General features: G+C 39.8%; 1 non-coding gene and 1 pseudogene across 1 annotated transcript; both read right to left on the reverse strand.

Annotated features, from left to right (window-relative positions):
• Positions 1-1974: 1974 nt before the first annotated feature.
• LOC138956108 (U6 spliceosomal RNA) lies at positions 1975-2067 on the reverse strand (annotated as a pseudogene).
• A 2141-nt stretch (positions 2068-4208) lies between these two features.
• LOC138956107 (U6 spliceosomal RNA) lies at positions 4209-4316 on the reverse strand. The gene has a single exon (XR_011452502.1). It is a non-coding gene; the product is annotated as a U6 spliceosomal RNA (small nuclear RNA).
• Positions 4317-27533: the final 23217 nt, after the last annotated feature.

The raw sequence follows: 27533 nt of genomic DNA on the forward strand, positions 1-27533 counted from the left end.
TTGTGAAATATCTAGATCTAAATCACATGTTTTAAATTGGGCTTTAATACCCCCAAAACATAACTTTTCCACAGTTTTTAACTCTCGCCGAAGCCAACCCCGGGAATTTACCCGAAAGACAGGCTAATAATAGTTTCCTTTTAATTATCGCCCCGCAGGTAATCCACTCAAGCAAGCCTTACCTGCCCCACACTCACCTGGCGCTATTTTTAGATATGACTCACACAATGCAACGGCCAGGTAAAATGTCTCGCGGTAGGTCCGCACAACAGTCTTTGTCTGCTCAGGTGTTGCATTGGATGCAAAGAAACGATCGTCAGTGAGCGCCTTATCACATAATCTAGTCATAGAGATCTTGTTAAAGCCATTATCAATCTTAAATGAATAAAGCTATCGAAACGTTTAAACAGTATAACTAATGACTGAGTTCAGAAAATTCGGCAAAGTTTTGGGATAAAATTAAATCATCTCCTTAATTTACACAAGCACACAAAATTCTAACAAAGAAAAGATATATAAATGCATATGTACATGTAAAACCGCAAAAATGCACAGCACATAACATCACATATCAAAAGAATTCAGACAAAGAATAGACGCACACAACAAACGCCGCTGGCCTGCAGTTTACCTTTTGGGGCGGTGAAGAGCGATAAGAAAAAAAGAAAGAGATCGGGCACCGATTGACGAAAACACTAGATTTCGCTAATGTTTTGCGTGTGATATTTTCAGAGTGTGATAAAACAAGTATGACAAACATGAGAGAAATCATTCGGATAGATTTTATGCTACACATTTTTTGAAAATGATGACATGACAAGATTCAGATAAACGAGGGTTGGGTATAGTTGATTGGGGTTTCTGCCCGATCAGTTACAACCACATGACCTATTTTGGAGGTGATATTAATCCCTGGTTCACGCGTGTTGTAATTGTGTGTTTCTATTCAAATTATTGTAACGTGCCTTTCCGATATGGCTGGAAATAGCGCAATTACGTCACGTTTTTGTAGGCTAAAACTAGATCAATTTCTCAAATCGCATGAATATTTTTTCCTGAAGCATCCATTGGATTTCAACCAAAAAATGACACAATGCCGAGCAGGATCCCCGCAATCACATATCAAAAAATGAAAACAATTGGTCGTGACATTTTTGCACAGATCTGCAAAACGTACCATTATTCCCATGTTGAAAAATGGCAGCAGAAGAGGTAAAAGTGGTCGTACTCTGAAAAATAGGCATGTTGAGTTATATTCAAGCACTGTTTTAAAGTGTTCATCATCTGCCATGCCTGAAAAAAGATACAAGTGTATCCTCAGGAAATTTAAAATTAGAACATTCTTGTGAAGTCATTAGTATTAGGACGTAACCCTGCGTGCGTGTGTTTGTGTGTGCGTGTATGCGTGTCTCTTCTCTTTCTCTCGCTCACACATATATTTTGACCTGTAAGCATTAACGTTTACTTTGCTATTGAAAAAAATATGTGAGAGAGAAAGAGAAAGACAGAGAGACACACCCGATATTACAACACATACACGCTCGAGCACGCGGTTACGTCCTAATGCACATGATTTCACTAGGGAGTGCCTACGATCTCCGGTCCACTGTATAGACAATATTTCATGTAAAACGAAGATTTTTGTTGCAAAAAATAGGCCAATGAATTGTCTTTCTAACACTTTCAATAATTTTGTTTTTCATAAATAGCTTCATCACAAAGGTCTAGTACCAAATTGAACGCATCGTATCCTTTTTGACGGGTACTATACATTTTCTAACCCGACACTTCTGATTTTTGAAATTTAAAGCTGAGTGCTATCAAAAAAATAACAAAAATTAAAAATAGAATTGGCGTTTAATGATGATTTTGAAGGACTATGATACTGTATTCGCAATTTAAAGCGACAGACCCGACCAGCCAAAAAAAAGAAGAAAAAAAATTGAAAAATGTGTGTGTTTTTGTTTAAAATGTAAAAATATGGAACGCTTCACGAATTTGCGTGTCATCCTTGCTAATCTTCTCTGTATCGATCCAATTTTAGTATATGTACTGAGTGATCAGTACACAAACACCTGGTATACATAGATTTATATACCCTAAAGTTAACCTGAAAGTTACCCTTCTGGTGTAAGAGGTCAATATCCCAAATGCCCACGTAAAAGCATACCACAAACTCTGTCTCAGACGTCTCTATCCAAACGTGGTTGCATTTCTAGTCAGGATTCAGATTGTGAAATATCTAGATCTAAATCACATGTTTTAAATTGGGCTTTAATACCCCCAAAACATAACTTTTCCACAGTTTTTAACTCTCGCCGAAGCCAACCCCGGGAATTTACCCGAAAGACAGGCTAATAATAGTTTCCTTTTAATTATCGCCCCGCAGGTAATCCACTCAAGCAAGCCTTACCTGCCCCACACTCACCTGGCGCTATTTTTAGATATGACTCACACAATGCAACGGCCAGGTAAAATGTCTCGCGGTAGGTCCGCACAACAGTCTTTGTCTGCTCAGGTGTTGCATTGGATGCAAAGAAACGATCGTCAGTGAGCCCCTTATCACATAATCTAGTCATAGAGATCTTGTTAAAGCCATTATCAATCTCAAATGAATAAAGCTATCGAAACGTTTAAACAGTATAACTAATGACTGAGTTCAGAAAATTCGGCAAAGTTTTGGGATAAAATTAAATCATCTCCTCACTTTACACAAGCACACAAAATTCTAACAAAGAAAAGATATATAAATGCATATGTAAAACCGCAAAAATGCACAGCACATAACATCACATATCAAAAGAATTCAGACAAAGAATAGACGCACGCAACAAACGCCGCTGGCCTGCATTTTACCCTTTGGGGCGGTGAAGAGCGATAAGAAAAAAAGAAAGAGATCGGGCACCGATTGACGAAAACACTAGATTTCGCTAATATTTTGCGTGTGATATTTTCAGAGTGTGATAAAACAAGTATGACAAACATGAGAGAAATCATTCGGATAGATTTTATGCTACACATTTTTTGAAAATGATGACATGACAAGATTCAGATAAACGAGGGTTGGGTATAGTTGATTGGGGTTTCTGCCCGATCAGTTACAACCACATGACCTATTTTGGAGGTGATATTAATCCCTGGTTCACGCGTGTTGTAATTGTGTGTTTCTATTCAAATTATTGTAACGTGCCTTTCCGATATGGCTGGAAATAGCGTAATTACGTCACGTTTTTGTAGGCTAGAACTAGATCAATTTCTCAATTCGCATGAATATGTTTTCCTGAAGCATCCATTGGATTTCAACCAAAAACTGACACAATGCCGAGCAGGATCCCCGCAATCACATATCAAAAAATGAAAACAATTGGTCGTGACATTTCTGCACAGATCTGCAAAACGTACCATTATTCCCATGTTGAAAAATGGCAGCAGAAGAGGTAAAAGTGGTCGTACTCTGAAAAATAGGCATGTTGAGTTATATTCAAGCACTGTTTTAAAGTGTTCATCATCTGCCATGCCTGAAAAAAGAGACAAGTGTATCGTCAGGAAATTTAAAATTAGAACATTCTAGTGAAGTCATTTAATAATAGTATTAGGACGTAACCGTGCGTGCGTGTGTTTGTGTGTGCGTGTATGCGTGTCTCTTCTCTTTCTCTCGCTCACACATATATTTTGACCTGTAAGCATTAACGTTTACTTTGCTATTGAAAAAAATATGTGAGAGAGAAAGAGAAAGACTAAGAGACACACCCACACAACACACACACACACGCGCGCACGGTTACGTCCTAATGCAAATGATTTCACAAGGGAGTGCACACGATCTCCGGTCCACTGTATAGACAATATTTCATGTAAAACGAAGATATTAGTTGCAAAAGATTGGGAAATGAATTGTCTTTCTATCACCTTAAATTATTTTGTTTTTCATAAAACGCTTCATCATAAAGGTCTCGGATCAAACTGACCGCATCGTATCCTTTTTGACGGGTACTATACATTTTCTAACCCGACCCTTCTGATTTTTGAAACTTAAAGCTGAGTGCAATAAAAAAAAATAACGAAAATTAAAAAAAGAATTGGCGTTTAATGATGATTTTGAAGTACTATGATACTGTGTTCGCAATTTAAAGCGACAAACCCGACCAAGTAAAAAAAAATTAAATTAAAAAAAAAATTGAAAAATGTGTGTTTTTTGTTTAAAAGTTAAAAATACGGAACGCTTCACGAATGTGCGTGTCATCCTTGCGCAGAGGGGCCATGCTAATCTTCTCTGTATCGATCCAATATTAGTATATGTACTGGGTGATCAGTACACAAACACGGAGGGGGGGGGGGGGAGAAATTCAAGTTTTACGCCCTCACGGCAAAGCCATTAGGGGCATGTTCCCGGGTTTTAACCCGACTTTAGATGAGATACACAAGTGTATGCGTGTTTAGGTGGTATCAGCCATCTGCACTTATGGCAGAATGACCGAGGTCTTTTACGTGCCACTGTGGTGACACGGGGGTGGGAGATGGATACCGTCTCTGGGTCTGCACATAAAGTTGACCTGTGTCCGTCCCGGCCCGGATTCGAACCAGCGACCTTTCGATCACAAGTCCAGTGCTCTACCACCTGAGCTACCCGGGCCCCCTGTACACAAACACCTGGTATACATAGATTTATATACCCTAAAGTTAACCTGAAAGTTACCCTTCTGGTGTAAGAGGTCAATATCCCAAATGCCCACGTAAAAGCATACCACAAACTCTGTCTCAGACGTCTCTATCCAAACGTGGTTGCATTTCTAGTCAGGATTCAGATTGTGAAATATCTAGATCTAAATCACATGTTTTAAATTGGGCTTTAATACCCCCAAAACATAACTTTTCCAACATGTTTTTCGCGATTTTTTGTCAGAAATCTAAAAATAACCCATTTATTCCATGGTCATCAATACTTTAATATAAGTATGATAACACAAATGGTTCACATTGGTGTTGTGCGTCTTTTTTTGTTCAATATCTTTCTTTCTATCTTTCACGGTTGAGGCTCTTTCCGGCTATGGGGAACACTCTTTGTTGCGACCCGATATTGCCACCCGGGGTGGTTTCAGAGCGTTAAAGGGGTACTGGGGAACCGATTTCTTGATGGTGCGATAGCTGACCGTTTTCAGCACATATTTTACTATCTAGAAACGACAATTAGAAAAATATCTGAACACTTGTTGGTCAGCGCTTCTAGCCACTATTTTGAAAACAGTCATCGTTTCTAAACCCCGCTAGCTGAAGTGTGTTCTTTAGCCAAACATGTGCGCAATCAACTGATTGTTTTCGAATCCCGAGAAAAAAACCAGAAGTTTCAGCGGTAAAGGGCAATGATTGTTTATCAACCCTGTTACACAGAAATGTGCATGAGCTTCAAATTTATATTTCTGTCCCCAGAACTAGCGTCTAATTGTGTGCGTCTCAGTGTGTGTATGTGTGTGTGTGTGTGACGGTGTGTGTGTGTGCGTCTGTGTGTATGTGTGTGTGTATGACGGTGTGTGTGTGTGTGCATGTGTGTGTGTGCGTACGCGCGCGCGCGTGTGTGCGTGTGTGTGTGTGTGCGTGTGCGTGTGTGTGCTACAGTCAGTGTAGTCACTCTCACATTAATAACATGGACGGAGCTCACCTATGGATCAGCATACTAGAGCCACGATACATTATGCTTTAAATTTATATCGCATTTATATCGTCTATGCCATTTGTTTCTTAATCAAGAAAAGTCTGGACTTTTTCAGTTTGAAACAAAACACAAAATGTCGGCGGGGAAACAGTATTTATTCAGCCATGCGTACAACGCTGCGTGTGAGTTGCAGCGAGTATTACCAAGGGAGGTCAGTCATCTTTTCGCCCGTACTATACTGACTATAGTTGCTTCCCTTCTTCAATAGCACGCTGCATGACACATTCTCCGCTTCTGCGTTTGCGGTTATAAAAAAATAAGAAAAAACCCAAACCTTTTTGACAGAATATTAATACCCGTTTGCTATTAAATAACCCCTACACACCGTTGGCTATGTAGACAAGAGGGGTTAGAAAAGGAAACCAATTGTCGACTTATTTGTACTTGATATACGCTGGAATGTTGGCATTTTTGATTAGACAAAATCTTAATAGTCCAGGTATACATGCAGGGGTGTACCTTAACTTTTTTTGCTACCGGCCAGGGGGGCCGGTAAGTCAAAAATTGAACCGGCCCCCCCAAATCCCAACCGGCCCCCAACTTGCCGGGATTTCTTACAACCGCCCCAGCGGCTCGTCGCGTGCTAACCACATACACAAAAGACGTACATTTATACTTATAATGCATACATGTGGATTTGCACTACTAATAACTACCACAAACACACACAAAACTTGATGACTAAAATGCTATGTTTTAATACAATGATAATTAACCTTGTTTTAATAAAGAATTTAAAATAAAAGCCGCCACAAAGAAACAAGAAATCAAAACCACATTCACACCCTGTCACACAATCACACACTAAACCTCACTAAAAGTTACCCCCTTTATGTACCCCCTACCACACAATTTACAAAGTAATTTACTATGAAACTTTACTTACCACATAAACACACACTACAAAAGAGTAAATCAGAATTTTATTTTAATTTAAATTATGTTTTTTGTTGTATAAAACCAAGTATAAAAAGCTGACTACAAACAAAAATTTTTTTAAGTTGCTTTCTTGTTTTGTTTCTTTTTCTTTATGTCTGTGTTATTAATATTACTGTAAAAGTTGCATACCAGCCAAATTTACCACAGCTTAAGTCATAAATAATCAAAAGCATTACATTTCATTTCTATTTCCTAATGAAAACAAACAGATGTTCAGATTTCCTGATCCTAGAATTGTTCACAGGTGATCTTTATGCTTTTGATTCAGCAGAGTTGCATCCCTTGTCCTATTGTTGAAGGTCTGTCTTTTCTTCTTTATCACATATAGTGGATCTGGGTTTGTTTTTTTTTACTTCCTTAGTTGAAGGGAAATAATTGACAGCAGTAGTACTGTCACTACTTGTACTAAGTTGGTCAGCAAAGCTGGTGTTAACATATTTGGGAAAACGGTCTCAATGAGTATCCCTGCAGTCAATGACATAATTATATACATTTCCCAGAAACTGGATCAGTGGTACATAGCAGGCACATCAAAGGAAAAATACAGAGGGCTAGGGGGAATATGTTTGCTCTGGATGGGCGGTCAGATCAAAGGCAGATGCATTGTAAAAGCTGGTTGGCCTTGAGACCTGGGTCAATGACCGTTACTTGCAATCTGAACACAGCTGCCTGTCGAGACACTGACCTTCTTACTCGGGGTCAATGACCGAGTTTTTATCTGAGAGGAAACTGTTTTACAACATGTGAAAGTTTCTGAAGGATTGGTGAGCGTAAGAGAGGGGGTGAAGTGAATAGCGCAAAGAGGGGGGGCGGAGGGGCGGTTTAACTATTTTGACTGCTGATGCAATCGCCAGCGGCTCGTGGCACTGGAGGGGTGATGACACGGTCAAGTGAGGCGGAGGGGGGGTAGCTGTCTAGCCAATGTGTCTGACATTGATTGATGGTAGTCCTGAGTCCTCAAAGTGGGGGAAGGGGGGGGGGGGGGTGAGTGGGCAGTAGAGAAGTGACAGATTTTGAGATCGCCCGCAGAGATATTTGTTCGCCGGCCGTTCCGATTGACTACGTTGCCTAACGACTTTGTACTTCAGCAAAATTTGAACCCGCCCGGCGGGCGATTTCAGAGGAATTTCGAACTCGCCCCACGCGATTTGAAGTCGCCGCGGGCGAGCGGGCGAGCGCCAAAACTCACCCCTGTACATGTGATTAGACAAAATCTTAATAGTCTCTAGATCTAGGTATACATGTGATTAGACAAAATCTTAATAGTCCAGGTATACATGTGATTAGACAACATCTTAATAGTCTATGTATACATGTGATTAGACACAATCTTAATAGTCCAGGTATACATGTGATTAGACAACATCTTAATAGTCAAGGTATACATGTGATTAGACAACATCTTAATAGTCTAGGTATACATGTGATTAGACAAAATATTAATAGTCTAGGGACGTATACATGTGATAAGAGAAAATCTTAATAGTCTAGGTATACATGGGATTAGACAAAATCTTAATAGTCAAGGTATACATGTGATTAGACAACATCTTAATAGTCCAGGTATACATGTGATTGGACAACATCTTAATAGTCCAGGTATACATGTGATTAGACAATATCTTAATAGTCAAGGTATGCATGTGATTAGACAAAATATTAATAGTCTAGGTATACATGTGATTAGACAAAATATTAATAGTCAAGGTATACATGTCATTAGACAAAATCTTAATAGTCTAGGTATACATGTGATAAGAGAAAATCTTAATAATCTCTAGATCTAGGTATACATGTGATTAGACAAAATCTTAATAGTCCAGGTATACATGTGATTAGACAACATCTTAATAGTCTATGTATACATGTGATTAGACAAAATATTAATAGTCAAGGTATACATGTGATTAGACAAAATATTAATAGTCAAGGTATACATGTGATTAGACAACATCCTAATAGTCCAGGTATATATGTGATTAGACAACATCTTAATAGTCCAGGTATACATGTGATTAGACAAAATCTTAATAGTCCAGGTATACATGTGATTAGACAAAATCTTAATTGTCCAGGTATACATGTGATTAGACAACATCTTAATAGTCTAGGTATACGTGTGATTAGACAAAATCTTAATAGTCAAGGTATAAATGTGATTAAAAATGAAGCATGACATTGTACTGTCCGGTTTACAGATTATACATCAGAGTGTCTTGATCGACGTAAGAAACTCTTTGTTCAAGCGATTGGTACCCAACAGGACTTCGCTAAAATGTCAACATTAAGACTGAATTAAACACGAGATGACATAGGAAGAAACAATTGTCTAATGAGATTTAGATTCCTACTGCAATTCAGAGAGGTTTTAAAGAAATGGGTGTTAGTTTTTCAATAGATAATAGCCAAATAGTTCATATCAAAACTTGGCCAAAAAAATGATTGCACCTATGTTCGCACCCCAACTTTTTGTTTATTTGTTGCTTAACGTCCAGCCGACTACGCAGAGCCATATCAGGACGAGGAAGGGGGGGATGAAGGGGGCCACTTGTCAAGCGATTCCTGTTTACAAATGCACTAACCCATTACTTGTGTCCCAGCAGGCTTTAGTAAAACTAAATTAATACCTACTGGAAGATTACCAGTTTCCAGTATGTTAAAATAGGCTTAACCTATATACTGCTGGACTTACATCAGAACACTAACAGATTAAACTATACATGAATCGCGAGACAAGCGGCAAGAGAAGAGATTTTTGGAAAAAATACAGGTGAATGAGCAAGAAGGCAGAAAAAAGAAAAGAATTCATGAAGAAAAAGAGAGCATGACAGGAAAGAGGAACCAAAAATCTACCTAACAGCAAACTAGAAAGCTCCTGCGGTTCCAAAAACAGGAGGGGCTTTTAATTTCATAACCGCAGTGCCCCACTGCGGGACGCACCCCAACTAAAACATTCGTTCCTGTGTCATTTCATGCTTCTCGTTATTGATGTTACCTACTGCCTATCAGGAAATTAAAACAAGTTACTAGTCGTGCTACAATGTTACGAAATATTGTATTGAACAAATCTCGTATTCCCGCAGTGGGGCACTGCGGTTATGAAATTAAAGGCCCCTGAAATTAAAGGAATCGCTTGACAAGTGGCCCCCTTCATCCCCCCCTTCCTCGTCCTGATATGGCTCTGCGTAGTCGGCTGGACGTTAAGCAACAAAAAAACAAACAAACAAAATCTCGTATGATTGGCCTATGTATGCATGGGCAATTGCTGTTTCAAAGAGAAAATGCATACAACGTAGAAAACAGCGCTAAACATTTTCAGTCACGGCAAATACTCACTTATAAAATGCTTACAACTGCAAACTACGTATAACTCAGACTAATAATAATAATAATAATAAAACATTCTTTTATAGCGCTGTTCACCGCCGAATGGATGTCTCATGGCGCTTTACATTAGACATTAAAATTTAACATTTTACATAAAACGTTTATAATATACAAGCATTAAAAACAATTCATAGACAACGACCACTTATAGTTGAATAAAATAATCAGAAAAATAGTTTTTAAAAAGATGGAAAAAAACACACACACAAAAACACGTAAGATAAGTAATAGACACATAGTTACACATAAAAAGTCTGACAATAAAACAGAACTCACATAAAAGCGTACAGACCTAAAACAGAACGAAGATGTAACATAGACTGTGGGGCAACAAATTAAACAACTAACAACTAGTCAACAAGCACACTTATCATTCAGCACATTCACTCACAAGTCACATGCACACATTACACCACAGCTTCAATGTCCTAATTACTTTGTTCATTTTAGTAAAAGGCAGATTTGTACAGGTGAGTCTTCAGTTTAATCTTAAATGATGGTAGTGAAGGAGACTGTACAGTACATATATATAGACACTTCCAGTAGGCGTGCCGGGCGACTATAGGCCATGCCATTCCTACGTATCTTTCTCTCATACACTCAATGTTTTCATCGCTGTTGTACTAATACACTTGATTGTCCACTTTGAAGACCGATAGGTCAGAGTTTTTGTGAATGTTTCGTTTTGTCTATAATTAAACGTTATATTTAACGGAACCTTTCTTGTTTTGTTTTGTCTTCTTGTTTTTTTTTTAAATTTAACATTTTTTTTTTTATAAGTTTAAGACACAAAATGTGTACTTGTATAAAAGAATATTATTTGATTGCAGTGTATCCCAGAGACGCAGCAGTGTGACAACGTAGAGCAGTGTGTGACGGGTGTAGACGAACTGAAGTGTGACCTGGACAAGGTGAAGGTCATCTACAAAACGCTCGAGCGCACACCCCTCCCTCCTGCAGTCGTTCACTTGAACGGTTGCGGCGGTTTCGTCATCACTCCTTTCAATATGACGTCACAGGAGATGTCTACGTCACATGATTTGCCTGCATCACAGGTGCTGTCTACGCAACAGGGTCCATCTATATTACAGAGTTTGTCTGGGTTACAAGACGATTCTCTTTCAAAGACATCCCCTACGTCACAGGAGACATCTACGTCAGAGATGAATTTCACGTGTCCGGACTCGCACTTTCTGTGCCCAGGCCACGAATTGTACTACTGCCTGCCTGTATACTTGCGCTGTAACGGTGTGTCTTCTTCTGCGTTCGTGGGCTGAAACTCCCACGTACACTCGTGTTTTTTGCACGAGTGGAATTTTACGTGTATAACCGTTTTTTACCCCGCCATGTAGGCAGCCATACGCCGTTTTAGGAGGAAGCATGCTGGGTATTTTCGTGTTTCTATAACCCACCGAATGAATTACAGGATCTTTTTCGTGCGCACTTGGTCTTGTGCTTGCGTGTACACACAGGGGGTGTTCGGACACCGAGGAGAGTCTGCACACAAAGTTGACTCTGAGAAATAAATCTCTCGCCGAACGTGGGGACGAACTCACGCTGACAGCGGCCAACTGGATACAAATCCAGCGCGCTACCGACTGAGCTACATCCCCGCCCTGTAACGGTGTGTGCGACTGTCCGGGCCATGAAGACGAAGTTGGCTGTGACCGGTACGACTGTCCAGGTTTCTACCGCTGTCGTTCCTCTCACGTGTGTGTGCACCCTGAGGTGCACCAGTGTGACGGTCAGTTCCAGTGTCCGCAGCATGACGACGAGTTGTTCTGCAACCGTACTTGCCCCGACAGCTGCACTTGCCGTGGCAAGGCGTACTTCTGCACCCCGAGTTTCCCGGTGCATCTGCACCCTGACCTGCGTTTTCTTGAGAGCAGAGGTTGTGGGTTGACTCCTGCTGATGTAGCTGGCAACATCATGCTGATTTATTTGAGTCTGGCGTTTTGTGGCCTCCACCAACTTGATTTACCGAAACTGGACAACTTGCAGAGTCTGGACCTGAGTGACAACCACTTACCCACCTTCACGACGCAAAGCTTGAGCCAGGTGATAAATCTAAAGAGTTTGACGCTGGCAGTCAATCCATTGGTCGTCAGGGACATGTCCATTGAGCGACCTTTCGCTTCGCTGCTTGACCTTGACCTTTCCAATGTTGACCTTCACCTATTCAATTTAAGCGTCATAACTGCCTTTCTCAATGTGCATACCCTCAACCTGTCTGTTATGGAGTGGTATAGCCCGGTTTTTAGACAATCATAAATGCCTCTATACAACTCTTTAAGTTTAGTATTTGTTTACAGGCTTGAATGTAATCTGAATAGTTGTCCGCTACAGTAGCTTACAAGGCACAAGCGCACACGCACTCACACACGCAAACACCTGGTGTTAAATGGATCTTGACACTGCCAAGACTAATTATTATTGTTTACAAAGCTTTTTACATCACAAAATCATTTCCGGGCCTCGACCAGTACTCTAGGCCGACAACACCGCAAGAAACTCTACAGTCCAAGACGCAGACACCTTTTGGCTCAAACAAAGCAGCTTAACAGGTAAGACGAATAGGTATTCTACTGTACGTTACCCTACTGCCATCTTTCGACCCTCAAGATGTTGGTATGGCTGTAAGTCCTTCAGACGACTCCTCACGACGAGCAACCGTTGCTTGACGTAGCACTTGAATGTCATCCTTCCAAATCGTCTCGGCGGCTGACGGTAGAACTCTGCCAGCTCTCCATGGCCATGGACATGTACACCAAGCTGCAGTCACCAGTTCAGTACAGCCTCCGCCGATGAAAACCCTCCAGTTGGAACACTGTAAAGTTTATAGTTCATAAGTCAACTTGTCTTTAGTTTCTTTCACTCGCACAATAAAAATACTCACTCGTCCAACATATTAAGCTGCATGAGCCAATATAATTATTTACACGTTAATTCCTGTTTTCCAAAGCCAAGAAAACGTTACGCAAAACTCTCACATGTTTAAGCAGTGTGGCACAATAGCTTAGGTCTACACAATAACGCTAAACACAGAAACAGTCACTCTTCTCACATACGACAACATGACATGAAAATATAACCGGTTTCAAACATACCTCAAAAGAGTGTATCCCTATTTGAAATGTATCTACGTGATCAACTGTTTTGCGAGTGTGTTTGCATGGATGAACTTAAACTGGTATGGGTGTGAGGAAAACGGGACCGAATTAGTGAAGTCGCAAATTGCTAACACGTCTGTCACCGCCGATTGATTGCATTTTGGAGGAATATGACTGGATTACGGAAAAATACACACATGTTAAGTTCTTGGATACCTTCATCGCCAATGTGGACTTACTGCAGAGCCAGGCAAAAGAGTAGACTTGCTCGCAAAACACGTGAAACAGCCGATGTTTGATAGCGAAGCCAAACCGTGCCAGGTAAGGACGCTTCTCGGTCTCGCTACGCATGTCACCAGTGACAGTGTTGTTGCTTTGAGTTTGACTAACAAACTCGAAACTGTACATGTCATTTAAAACATGAGCCAAATGTGTATTGATTGTGTGATTAGTCTATGTGACAGGGCTTCTATTATCTGTGCTCCCTAGCTTCTGTCAGTTCCCACACCGACACTGCCAGAGAAACTGAAGACGCACACCAAAACACACTTCTGACAGATTCTCAAAAGTCGTCTGCTAACGATGCAAGGGAGGGTACTCGTGTTTTTGTTTTGGTTCGCTAGCATCTGGGTATCTTGTAAGTTGAATGTTCGTTTTTTTCGACCTGCATTGCTTTCATAATGAAAGAAACGTTTGCTTATTGCATCTCATACATCAGATCAGTTCTGAGATTCATTTTTGCGTGCAACTGATATGGTTTTCTGAGCCGTGCAATACGATTTTGGAACTTCATACAAATGTGTCACATTGTTCGGCGCGAGGTCAAAGGTCGGGAGGAAAGTAGTTCTTTGCCCAAATCGCAATCTGCACTATCATATATTTTTGGGAGTCCATGATGTATTTATTGAGCTATAAAAATACAACATATATACCCATACTGAAGTAACAGAGACAAAGAAGGGAGGTCATGGGATATATATATATATATATATGTCACAGTGGAAATGAGAATCCAGTGAGATTCTGAATCGCACTAGTGGAGATTAGAATTCCAGTTTGCACTGGGGCAAACTAGAATTCTCATCTCCACTGGATATTTATTAGTGAAGATTGGAATTCCAGTTTGTCCTAGTGCAAACGGGAATCCAGTTTCAGTTGAGATGGGAATTCCAGTTTTCACAAGGGGAAATAGGAATTGGGGGAAATAATGTGTTCAAAGGTTTATCATTGTTGTTAAAACCATTTTATCTTGAGTCATTCATGACTTTAAGGCTTATACTCATTGCAGGTATTGAAATGCAGAAATAAAAATAAATATTATTGAATTGATATAATCGAACAACACAGATTACTTGCGCACACTAAGTTTTTGTTATCAATATCATTAAATCATATCACTAAGTTAAAAGTTTATATAAGATGAAGCATCAGATAAAGAGAGAGAGAGAGAGAGAGAGAGAGAGAGAGAGAGAGAGAGAGAGAGAGAGAGAGAGAGAGAGAGAGAGAGAGAAAGTGAGTGAGAGAGAGAGAGGAAGGAGAGAGAGAGAGAGAGAGAGAGAGAGAGAGAGAGAGAGAGAGAGAGAGAGAGAGAGAGAGAGAGAGAGAGAGAGACTGACTGACTGACTATTAGGGTTTAACGTCCTCTTAGACCAATTGGTCTATATTGGGACAGGTATTGGTAATACGTTGAAGATATGGTGTGATACTTTGATTCGAACAAGCCCGCTGTGGCTGTCTTCTTCGACACACCAGCATTGGGTTTGTCTCGTCAAAGTATCGAAATACGATCATGATAATTGGAGACGAGAGATGATGCATGCGTGTCTTCGTGTTTTCCAAGCCCTGAGACTTTCGCTGTGAACGTGGGATCTTTTTCCTGCGCATGTGTGCACACGGGGGTGTTCGGACACCGAAGAGAGTCTGCACAAAGTTGACTCCGAGAAATAAATCTCTCGCCGAACGTGGGGATCGAACCCACGCTGATAGCGACCAACGCGCTTCAAAGCCAGCGCGCTACCAACTGAGCTACGTCCCCGCCCAGAGAGAAAGAGAGAGGGAGGGAGGGAGAGAGAGAGGGAGAGAGAGATGGCCTCGAACATGAGAAATGAGAATCCAGTGAGATTCCGAATCGCACTAGTGGAGATTGGAATTCCAGTTTGCACTGGGGCAAACTAGAATTCTCATCTCCACTGGATATTTATTAGTGAAGATTGGAATTCCAGTTTGTCCTAGTGCAAACGGGAATCCAGTTTCAGTTGAGATGGGAATTCCAGTTTTCACAAGGGGAAATAGGAATTGGGGGAAATAATGTGTTCAAAGGTTTATCATTGTTGTTAAAACCATTTTATCTTGAGTCATTCATGACTTTAAGGCTTATACTCATTGCAGGTATTGAAATGCAGAAATAAAAATAAATATTATTGAATTGATATAATCGAACAACACAGAGTAATTGCGCAAACTAAGTTTTTTTTATCAATATCATTAAATCATATCACTAAATTAAAAGTTTATATAAGATGAAGCATGAGATAAAGAGAGAGAGAGAGAGAGAGAGTGAGAGAGAGAGGAAGAGAGAGAGAGAGAGAGAGAGAGAGAGAGAGAGAGAGAGAGAGAGAGAGAGAGAGAGAGAGGGAGGGAGGGAGAGAGAGAGGGAGAGAGAGATGGCCTCGAACATCAGAACCGACAGTATTATTGTATTGTATTGTATTGTAAAACCACGACTACTGAACGTTCGCTCAGTCGTCTATCTGTCTGGCCTTCTCACTTCTTTTGTGAACTCTTAGTCCTAAAGAAAGAGTGAACACTGGTCTTCTCCACTCAGTTAGAAATTTTGACTTGCTGCAGTTTGATTTCTGCTAAACTGACTCAGAGAGTGGATCATGGAGCAAAAGGAGAAATTGTATATTCTTTTAGAGCAGCATCTTGAATCTTTGGATACAAACAAAAAAGATGCATTTTGTATAACTCAAGAAAAGTACAACAAGACTGAAGCGTGTCTGCATTCTAGCCCCGGACAAAAATCCCAACATGGAGCAAAATTCAAACACTGGAGCCAAAAACAGTTCAAATTGGAAGAAATTGGTGCAAGGAACATTGTGTACTGCAGAAAAAAAAATCCAACAGGACAGACTTTTCGACATCGTTTTCCAATGTCATGGACATGTAGGACATTCCGGACGTGATAAAACATGGGCAGAAATCAAAGAAATGACTCAAGATGAAATGGTTTTAACAACAATTATAAACCTTTGAACACATTGTTTCCCCCAATTCCTATTTCCCCTAGTGAAAACTGGAATTCCCATCTCCACTGAAACTGGATTCCCGTTTGCACTAGGGCAAACTGGAATTCCAATCTTCACTAACAAATATCTAGTGGAGATGAGAATTCTAGTTTGCCCTAGTGCAAACTGGAATTCCAATCTCCACTAGTGCGATTCGGAATCTCACTGGATTCTCATTTCCACTGTGACATACATATATATATATAATAATAATATATATATATATATATATATATATATATATAATGACGTAATAACTTTGGAATTCGCACGTGTACATTTGTTTTGATTACAATCAAAACGAAAGTAGATCTAAGCTTGAATGTAAATTTTATTTTTGAAATATTTGCTTTGTGATTCGTAACTAAAATAACCATGGTATTGTGTTGCTTAGTAATTGATGCATGAATTGGCGTCTCGCAGAATTACACGCCCCTGAGGAAGGCCTGGCAACAGGTCGAAAATTTGGGCTGCCACTTGACATTCTTTGTTTGGCTTTTCTTTTCCTTGATTTTGTTATATATATATATATATATATATATATATATATATATATATATATATATATATCCCATGACCTCCCTTCTTTGTCTCTGTTACTTCAGTATGGGTATATATGTTGTATTTTTATAGCTCAATAAATACATCATGGACTCCAAAAAATATATGATAGTGCAGATTCCGATTTGGGCAAAGGACTACTTTCCTCCCGACCTTTGACCTCGCGCCGAACAATGTGACACATTTGTATGAAGTTCTAAAATCGTATTGCACGGCTCAGAAAACCATATCAGTTGCACGCAAAAATGAATCTCAGAACTGATCTGATGTATGAGATGCAATAAGCAAAAGTTTCTTTCATTATGAAAGCAATGCAGGTCGAAAAAAACGAACATTCAACTTACAAGATAACCAGATGCTAGCGAACCAAAACAAAAACACGAGTACCCTCCCCTTGCATCGTTAGCAGACGACTTTTGAGAATCTGTCGGTAGTGTGTTTTGGTGTGCGCCTTCAGCTATCAAACATCGGCTGTTTCACGTGTTTTGCGAGCAAGTCTACTCTTTTGCCTGGCTCTGCAGTAAGTCCACATATTTTTCCGTAATCCAGTCATATTCCTTCAAAATGCAATCAATCGGCGGTGACAGACGTGTCGGTCGCGTTTTCCTCACTCACCCATACCAGTTTAAGTTCATCCATGCAAACACACTCGCAAAACAGTTTATCACGTAGATACATTTCAAATAGGGAGCAAATGGTTAAATCTAAACCTACATATTTGTTCCCTAAAATTTGCTTCTCTGTCAATAAGCCTAATTACACACGTTCGAGAAAAACAACGTGGAATCGATTCTGAATCGAGTAAGCTAAATGGGTCCCAAACCCGTTTCGTCCGTTCTGCCGACCTGAAACGCAAAACAAAAGAATTGTGCGCTTCAACTAAATTAATTTCTATTCGACTTCATTACTTTCTTGCAACTTATGAACCTTTACTTAAAGCTTTTAAATGGTCTGAAAGTAGTGTTACCGCGTACTTATCGATGCACTCATTCGTTTTATTTTTTCAGCGACGGTCACTTAGTTTAAGGTTGCAAAAGGGCTAAGTCTCGCTGGCAACAGTTTTACCCTGCACAGATCGCAACAGTGCCGCTAGTAGTCTACACTTTGTGTTTGATGGTAGAATGGGATATACAGATTACAACACTCGTGGTTTTTTATATGACTTGTATTTCAGTCAAGACCCAGCGGGAATATCAATCGAGAGCCACTCGCCAGAGGCTCGTGTCTCCCGATGATATTCATCCGCTGGGTCTTGACTGAAATACAAGCCATATAAAAAACCACTCGTGTTGTAACCTATACATATATATAGACATAATACATTGGATATGGGGACTCTGACACCAGCTGGTTATTTGGGAACTTGTTTTCAACTGCTTGCAGCAAGTTGAAATTTGGCATTGTGGTTTATATGTCGACTTAGTACCCAAATATAAAAAGACATTCTGGAAAATGTTATTATTAGGTATATGAAAACATAAGAAGGTCCCCATATCCACGTTCCCAAAAAGCTTGTCTGAATATATACTATATATAATAAAAGTTTCTGGGAACACTAACTTTTTTTTTTAATATTCAGGTGAAACAACATTCTTTCACATGTATTGTTTGCAAAACTTGTTTTAACTTCAAACTTGTAAGATTAAGGCCACGGTCTTCAGTTTTCTCTTTTATTGGTCCTTGTTTGAGCAGTTCTTATGAAGCTAACTCGACACCAGCCGGTTATTTGGGAACTCGTTTTCAACTGCTTGCAGAAAGTTGAAATTTGGCATTGTGGTTTATATGTCGACTTAGTACCCAAATATAACAAGAAGGGCAAAGCCCATACGACTCACATGCTTGACCTTGACCTTTACATGACCTTGACCTTCAGGGTCAAGGTCAAATAACTAAACCTAGCAATGACATCATACACTATAAGAACTGCTTTACACATTTTTCCTACCAAAATACATGTGAAGGTCAAGGTCATCCAAGGTCATGCAACACAAAGCTGTTAATTCAAGACATAGGAAGTACAATGGTGCTAATTGGCTCTTTCTACCATGAGATATTGTCACTTTTAGTGGTTCACTACCTTATTTTGGTCACATTTCATAAGGGTCAAAGTGACCTTGACCTTGATCATATGTGACCAAATGTGTCTCATGATGAAAGCATAACATGTGCCCCACATAATTTTTAAGTTTGAAACAGTTATCTTCCATAGTTCAGGGTCAAGGTCACTTCAAAATATGTATACAATCCAACTTTGAAGAGCTCCTGTGACCTTGACCTTGAAGCAAGGTAAACCAAACTGGTATCAAAAGATGGGGCTTACTTTGCCCTATATATCATATATAGGTGAGGTATTCAATCTCAAAAACTTCAGAGAAAATGGGAAAAATGGGAAAAATAGCTGTTTTTTAGACAACATTTATGGCCCCTGCGACCTTGACGCAAGGTCAAGATGCTATGTATGTTTTTTGGGGCCTTGTCATCATACACCATCTTGCCAAATTTGGTACTGATAGACTGAATAGTGTCCAAGAAATATCCAACGTTAAAGTTTTCCGGACGGACGGACGGACGTCCGGACGGGGGGGGGACGGACGGACGGACGACTCGGGTGAGTACATAGACTCACTTTTGCTTCGCATGTGAGTCAAAAATACATTCTGGAAAATGTTATTTGTAGGATTTAAATATATATATGAAAACATAATAAGGTCCCCATATCCACGTTCCCAAAAACCTTGTCTGAATATATAATATATATAATAAAAGTTTCTGGGAACACTAACTTTTTTTTTAATATTCAGGCATAACAGCATTCTTTCACATGTATTGTTTGCAAAACTTTTTTTAACTTCAAACTTGTAAGATTAAGGCCACAGTCTTCAGTTTTCTCTTTTATTGGTCCTTGTTTGAGCAGTTCTTATGAAGCTGTGTTGTATTCAAATTGATAGTCGGTTGTGCAAATAGTATTTAACCATGTTTCTTATGCTGTGACAATTTGGGTGTGTGTGTGGACGTGGATATATGATTTACTGCAACATTTAAAACAAAATCATGTGCTTTTGCATTTTGGAAATAAATTCTATTGATTGATTGATTGATTGATAGTTTGTCATTTGGTTTCGTACTAGTAAGGAAGTGTTCTTTTCAGCTGTGAGCTTATAAAGTTTATATTGATGCTTCAGACACTGCATAATCTTTTGAAGAACATATTTGCGGAAAAAAATAGCACACACACACACACACAGAGCGAGAGCGAGAGAGAGAGAGAGAGAGAGAGAGAGAGAGAGAGAGAGAGAGAGAGAGAGAGAGAGAGAGAGAGAGAGAGAGAGAGAGAGAGAGAGAGAGAGAGAGAGAGAGAGAGAGAGAGAGAGAGAGAGAGAGAGAGAGAGAGAGAGAGAGAGCAAGAACATATTTGCGGAAAAAAATAGCACACACACACACACAGAGAGCGAGAGCGAGAGAGAGAGAGAGAGAGAGAGAGAGAGAGAGAGAGAGAGCACAATACTCGCTTGCAGTCACTCCCTGTTTACACAATACACACTGTTCATGAAGGTTTTAAACAGATACTGTTGTTTATTAGTCCAGCATCAACAACACAAACAATAACATAAGCAACTATTGTTTTAAAGAAAAAGACATACCTCGTCTTGCAAAAAGGTGGATTGTTACCGAAAATAAAATACAGTCATTTAAATCTACTGATAACTAAAAAGAACATTAAAGATAATACAGTCTTATGCATAGTCATTGAACCGAAAATTATTAACTTGTAATATGTTTGCAAAAAAATAATCGCACCCAAAAAACATGATTTTGAAGAAATATGATGTCACTAAGCATGATTAACCTTCGCCGACAGTCGCTAAAAACATTCTTCGCCGACCGTCGTCGAAGGACACATACTTTTAACACAGACAGCCATGCGTAGTCGGAGGACACATACTTCTCAAAGAAAAAAAAACGTGCTCAAGTAGAGAAAACAAGAACAAGAAAAAAAAGTACAGAAATCAGGCTTTTCATTGAATTAGATTATCAAACTAAATATATTTCCAATTGTGTACTTGCATTTATCTTTTTTCGTGTTGTGTAATTACGCACCAAGTTAATTCTTACCTGAAATAAACATTAATCACAACTCAGCTTTTATTTTGACATCGAAAATCGTTATTTCTTAAACACCATGAATCAAAGTCCATGGTAAAAGTGAAACAGGTGACTGAACAATGGGGAGGCAGAAAAAAAGAAATAAACAAGAAAAGGACCACGGGTCCTAAAATCACCCAACCGTATGTGTAGACGGATAGACACAGGCAGGGACGCTGACAAAAGTAACAGTCACCCCCCTTTCCTTTGGGTGGGTGACTAAAAATGACAATAAAGGCTCACCTAAATATATGTTCTTATCCCATTGTGGCGCATGAGGTGACTAAGAACCCAAAATAAGAGATCCCCCCCCCCACCTCCCAGGGCGGACCCTGGGAACAAAATTCAAAATCAAAAAAGCATTTCAATGGAAAAAAAATAATCAAAATCAAATCTGATGATACATTTCATTACGCTAATAGGATAATTGCCTAACTCAGAGTTAGATAGTTTTGAGACAACGGTTCCATAATAACGCCAACAATTGTGTCAATCATCTGTAAAAATTCCGAAAAGAAATTGCAAAGAGAAACGGTTGCTGATGCCATGTCAGCAAAATTGCCTAACTCATAAGTCAGTTATCTTAACAGCATACCCATGCTTTTCTGTCTATGCATGTGCATCCCATGGTAAACAAGATCAATAGAAATTTGGATTAAAGTTCATTCTACTGAAGTACAGAACCCAAACTTCAATGCAGAGGCTGCTGAACAAATCGCTTTTTCTCAAAACTTGCAAAAGTGAGTTAGGCAATTATCCCATTAGCGTGACGATTTGCAACATATTATATATTATTAAACATTGCTTAACGTCCAGCTGACTACACCGAGCCGTCTCAAAACGCCCCACGCTGCCAACTAAAAAAACCTAAAAATTACCAATGAAGGTATGTCACCAGTCCTTCTGATAAACCATGTTTACAAGGACATATAATTGTGAGGCTCTGGAAACGATGAGGTACTTTCCCCTGTTTGTAAAAACCAGGTTTTAAAAAGAAAAGAGGATAAAATAATGTCCACGAAGAACTGTGATCCTTGTATCTCTATCTACTCTGCTTCTTTGCAAGACAAGTTTATACACGATTAGCTAGGAACCTGCGTAAACACCGAGGTTTACTACGAGTTTAAGCAGAGCTTTAAGACATGTCATTTAAGCTATTTTTTACACAGCAAAAGGCGGTAAAAATGTCACGTGGGATCATAATCACCACGTTTTCTGCATGCAATCATTTCTCCGATTAGCAATCTTCCCACTGTGACACCAGCGACTAAAGGCACTTCACATCGCCTCCTTCCCTAGTTTTCAAACCAACATCACAGGGTACCAGACCGCAATTCCGAGAATATACCAGTACTGATTTATGACGTCTCAACATAATTGTCTTAGCAAGATTAAAGCAGAGTAGATAGAAATACAAGGATCCCAGTACTTCGTGGAAAATATTAAGTAAAAATGCAGATCCTTGTTCATCAAGACCTAGGGTCATACAGCAAGACCGAGGGTCATACAGCAAGACCGAAGGTCATAAGCAAGATCCAGGGTCATACAGCAAGATCCAGGGTCATACAGCAAGACCCAGGATCATACAGCAAGACCCAGGGTCATACAGCAAGACCCAGGATCATACAGCAAAACCCAGGGTCGTACAGCAAGACCCAGGGTCGTACAGCAAGACCCAGGGTCGTACAGCAAGACCCAGGGTCATACAGCAAGACACAGGGTCGTACAGCAAGACCGAGGGTCATACAGCAAGATCCAGGGTCGTACAGCAAGACCCAGGGTCGTACAGCAAGACCCAGGGTCGTACAGCAAGACCCAGGGTCATACAGCAAGACCCAGGGTCATACAGCAAGACACAGGGTCCTACAGCAAGACCCAGGGTCCTACAGCAAGACACAGGGTCGTACAGCAAGACACAGGGTCCTACAGCAAGACACAGGGTCCTACAGCAAGACACAGGGTCCTACAGCAAAACACAGGGTCATACAGCAAGACACAGTGTCATACAGCAAGACACAGGGTCATACAGCAAGACACAGGGTCATACAGCAAGACACAGGGTCCTACAGAAAGACACAGGGTCCTACAGCAAGACACAGGGTCATACAGCAAGACACAGGGTCCTACAGCAGACCGCAAAGAGCCTATTAAGGGCCCACACAAACTTTAACTTGTCACAACAAGTTATAAATCACAAGTTGAAAAGGAACTATGTACACATTAAAAATCTTGGCATTATTAATTGTTTTGTCGTTTAAGCTATTTTTACACAATGAAAGGCGGTAAAAATGTCACGTGGGATCATAATCACCACGTTTTCTGCATGCAATCATTTCTCCGATTAGCAATCTCCCCACTGTGACAGCAGCGACTAAAGGCACTTCACATCGCCTCCTTCCCTAGTTTTCAAACCGATATCACAGGGTACCAGACCGCAATTCCGAGAATATACCAGTACTGATTTATGACGTCTCAACATAATTGTCTTAGCAAGATTAAAGCAGAGTAGATAGAAATACAAGGATCCCAGTACTTCATGGAAAATATTGAGTAAAAATGCAGATCATTGTTGATCAAGACCGAGGGTCATACAGCAAGACCGAGGGTCATACAGCAAGATTGAGGGTCATACAGCAAGATCCAGGGTCATACAGCAATCCCCAGAGTCATGCATACATACATAATGCGTATAGCCCAGCGGACTGCAAAGAGTCTATTAAGGGCTTACACAAACTTTAACTTGTCACAATGAGTTATAAATCACAAGCTGAAAAGGAACTATGTACACATTAAAAATCTTGGCATTATCAATTGTTTTGTCATTAAACAAAGATCGACCAATCAAACACAGCAATAACACCTTCCTATTTCAAGTTTTACGAATCGTAGTCACACTCAATTCGTCAAAACTTTGAACATCGTGATTTGTATGTCGTACGTGACATGAAAACCCATGGTCATACAGCAAGACCCAGGGTCGTACAGCAAGATCCAGGGTCGTACAGCAAGACCCAGGGTCGTACAGCAAGACCCAGGGCCGTACAGCAAGACCCAGGGCCGTACAGCAAGACCCAGGGTCGTACAGCAAGACCCAGGGCCGTACAGCAAGACCCAGGGTCATACAGCAAGACCCAGGGCCGTACAGCAAGACCCAGGGTCGTACAGCAAGACCCAGGGTCGTACAGCAAGACCCAGGGTCGTACAGCAAGACCCAGGGCCATGCATACATACATAACATATCGCGTATAGCCCAGCAGACTGCAAAGAGCCAATTTTTGTCTTGCTGTATGACTGGGAATTGCAGATATGTTCTTCAAAAGATTATGCCGTGTCTGAAGCATCAATATAAACGCTTATAGCTCACAGCTGAAAAGAACACTTCCTTACTAGTACGAAACCAAATGACAAACTATCAATTTGAATACAAAACAGCTTCATAAGAACTGCTCAAACAAGGACCAATAAAAGAGAAAACTGAAGACCGTGGCCTTAATCTTACAGGTTTGAAGTTAAAACAAGTTTTGCAAACAAAACATGTGAAAGAATGTTGTTATGCCTGAATATTAAAAAAAAAGTTAGTGTTCCCAGAAACATTTATTATATATATTATTATATTCAGACAAGCTTTTTGGGAACGTGGATATGGGGACCTTATTATGTTTTCATATATATATATATTTAAATCCTACAAATAACATTTTCCAGAATGTCTTTTTATATTTGGGTACTAAGTCGACATATAAACCACAATGACAAATTTCAACTTTCTGCAAGCAGTTGAAAACGAGTTCCCAAATAACCGGCTGGTGTCAGAGTTAGCTTCATAAGAACTGCTCAAACAAGGACCAATAAAAGAGAAAACTGAAGACCGTGGCCTTAATCTTACAAGTTTGAAGTTAAAACAAGTTTTGCAAGCAATACATGTGACAGAATGTTGTTATGCCTGAATATTAAAAAAATTAGTTAGTGTTCCCAGAAACTTTTATTATATATATAATACAAGTTTCTGGGAACACTAACTTTAAAAAAAAATTAAATCGATCAACACACACACAAACAAACAAACATAACAACAATAAAAAAAAAAATTAAAAAAAAGGACATACATGTTCATGTCTTGTCGTTTTAAAAGTATAACTAAAAAAGAACTTATAACTAGATATTTAACAATGGTACATAGAACATCCAGAAAGTTGAAATTTCGCACTGTGGTTTATATGTCGACCTAGTACCCAAATATATATACATTCTGGAAAACGTTATTTGTTTAGGATTTAAATATATATGTGAAAACATAATATTAATAAGGTCCCCATATCCACGTTCCCCATATTCCTAAACAAATAACGTTTTCCAGAATGTCTATATATATTTGGGTACTAGGTCGACATATAAACAACAATGCCAAATTTCAAGTTTCTGGGAACACTAACTAATTTTTTTTAATATTCAGGCATAACAACATTCTTTCACATGTATTGTTTGCAAAACTTGTTTTAACTTCAAACTTGTAAGATTTAGGCCACGGTCTTCAGTTTTCTCTTTTATTGGTCCTTGTTTGAGCAGTTCTTATGAAGCTGTGTTGTATTCAAATTGATAGTTTGTCATTTGGTTTCGTACTAGTGTGGCAGATTTGATTAAAACCGGGGGCTGCCAGGGGATTGTGCAGGATGTTTCTTATTTACTCGTGATGTTGTTTGACCTCGCGTTGTGTTTTGTTTTGAGTGTAAGAATATTTCCCGTTTCCCTCTCTTATCCCCGATGCAGTAGACTCTAGTTTTCAGCTATCATACGGCCAACGGCCTCTCTCTTGCAACGAATGTAGCCCACACCGTGGTTGTACAGTTTAAAACATCATTTTTATTCTACAAGTGCATGAAATCAAAACATCGTCACTTTCACGCAGACTCGTCACTTCACAACTATTTCTGTCGTGTCTCAGTACTGTCGCTGACTGTCATTTAAACAAGGGGGGTGATTATCAGGTTCCCGATTGACAAGGAACTTATTCAGACTTAAAGTCTTTATAACAGAACTCCCGATTAACAAGGAGCTATTTAGTGCATGAGATGCTATCGCTATCAGATTCCCGATTGACAAGGAATTTATACAAACGTTATAACAAAACTCCCGATTGACAAGGAGCTATTTAGTGCATGAGATACTATCAGATTCCCGATTGGCAAGGAATTTATACAAGCGTTATAACAGAACTCCCGATTGACAAGGAGCTATTTAGTGTAGACTGCAAGGTTCCTAGTTCACAAAGAATGATTAAACAACAGATCTAAACAATTAAATCCTTACGGTTAGTAATGAAGGCCGGCTTCCGTTTAACAAAGAAGTCGGCTAAGGTTTACTTTTCCCGGTTAACAAGGAATTTAGTTAAAGTTAAATGACTCCCGATTAACAAAGAGTTTGGTTACAATTACTGACTCCCGATTAACAAAGAGTGCCGCGCACTTGAAATCCAAAACATTATATAGACCTCAAATCTTTGGACTATTTCGCATAATCATGCGCTACAGTGAACTCTGACCCTGAATCACTTACTTCCGGCAAATAATCCGGTTCTTCTTCAATTTATACTACTCTATTTTCCGCTAACCGTCGTTAAACAAGCATGTCCGTAAGCGACTATTATCCTAAAGAAACTTATCATTTTATCAAACAACTCCCGCACATCGATACTAACAGATTAGCAGCTGGTCGTCTGCTACAAAGTCACGTCTGCTTGAAGCGTCAGTGCTAAGCTGTTCTAAAAACTAGCATCGTGCGTCGTAAATTACGTCACATAAAAGATGGCGTCAAGTGCATGCGTACCAATGAAGTCACTCAAACACGCGCACGCACACTGAATATTATTACGTGGGCTGCAAGGCTATTCCCTCACAATCCCCACCACTCAAATTCAATGTCATTTTGTTAACAACAATTAATTGAATAAAATTGCAAGAGATCATCTCGAATACATACTAAATATTTCTTACTAGTGCCCTCGAAAATGTCCTCGGGCAAACTCATCATTATCCATGCGATAATTATTGTCTCTTTGGTTGAACTGACTTCAACCACAAGCTATCTAACCTGGCCAGCGCTAAAGCTAAATGCATTATTGTCCGTGCTGGCCGGTCAAGAGTATCGAAACTCGTAAATGTCATAACTTCTCAGTTCGCCGAATACATGGCGACATCGACGACCCACAGAAGGTTAGAGGTGTGTGATGACGGCAGCATTGATGACCCACAGAAGGTTAGAGGTGAGTGATGATGGCTGCATTGCTGACCCACAGAAGGTTAGAGGTGAGTGATGATAGCGGCATCGCGGACCCACAGAAGGTTAGAGGTGAGGGATGATGGCGGCACTGATGACCCACAGAAGGTTAGAGGTGAGTGA

The sequence above is a fragment of the Littorina saxatilis genome, unplaced genomic scaffold (assembly GCF_037325665.1).
Source record: "Littorina saxatilis isolate snail1 unplaced genomic scaffold, US_GU_Lsax_2.0 scaffold_330, whole genome shotgun sequence".
Lineage (NCBI taxonomy): Eukaryota > Metazoa > Mollusca > Gastropoda > Littorinimorpha > Littorinidae > Littorina > Littorina saxatilis.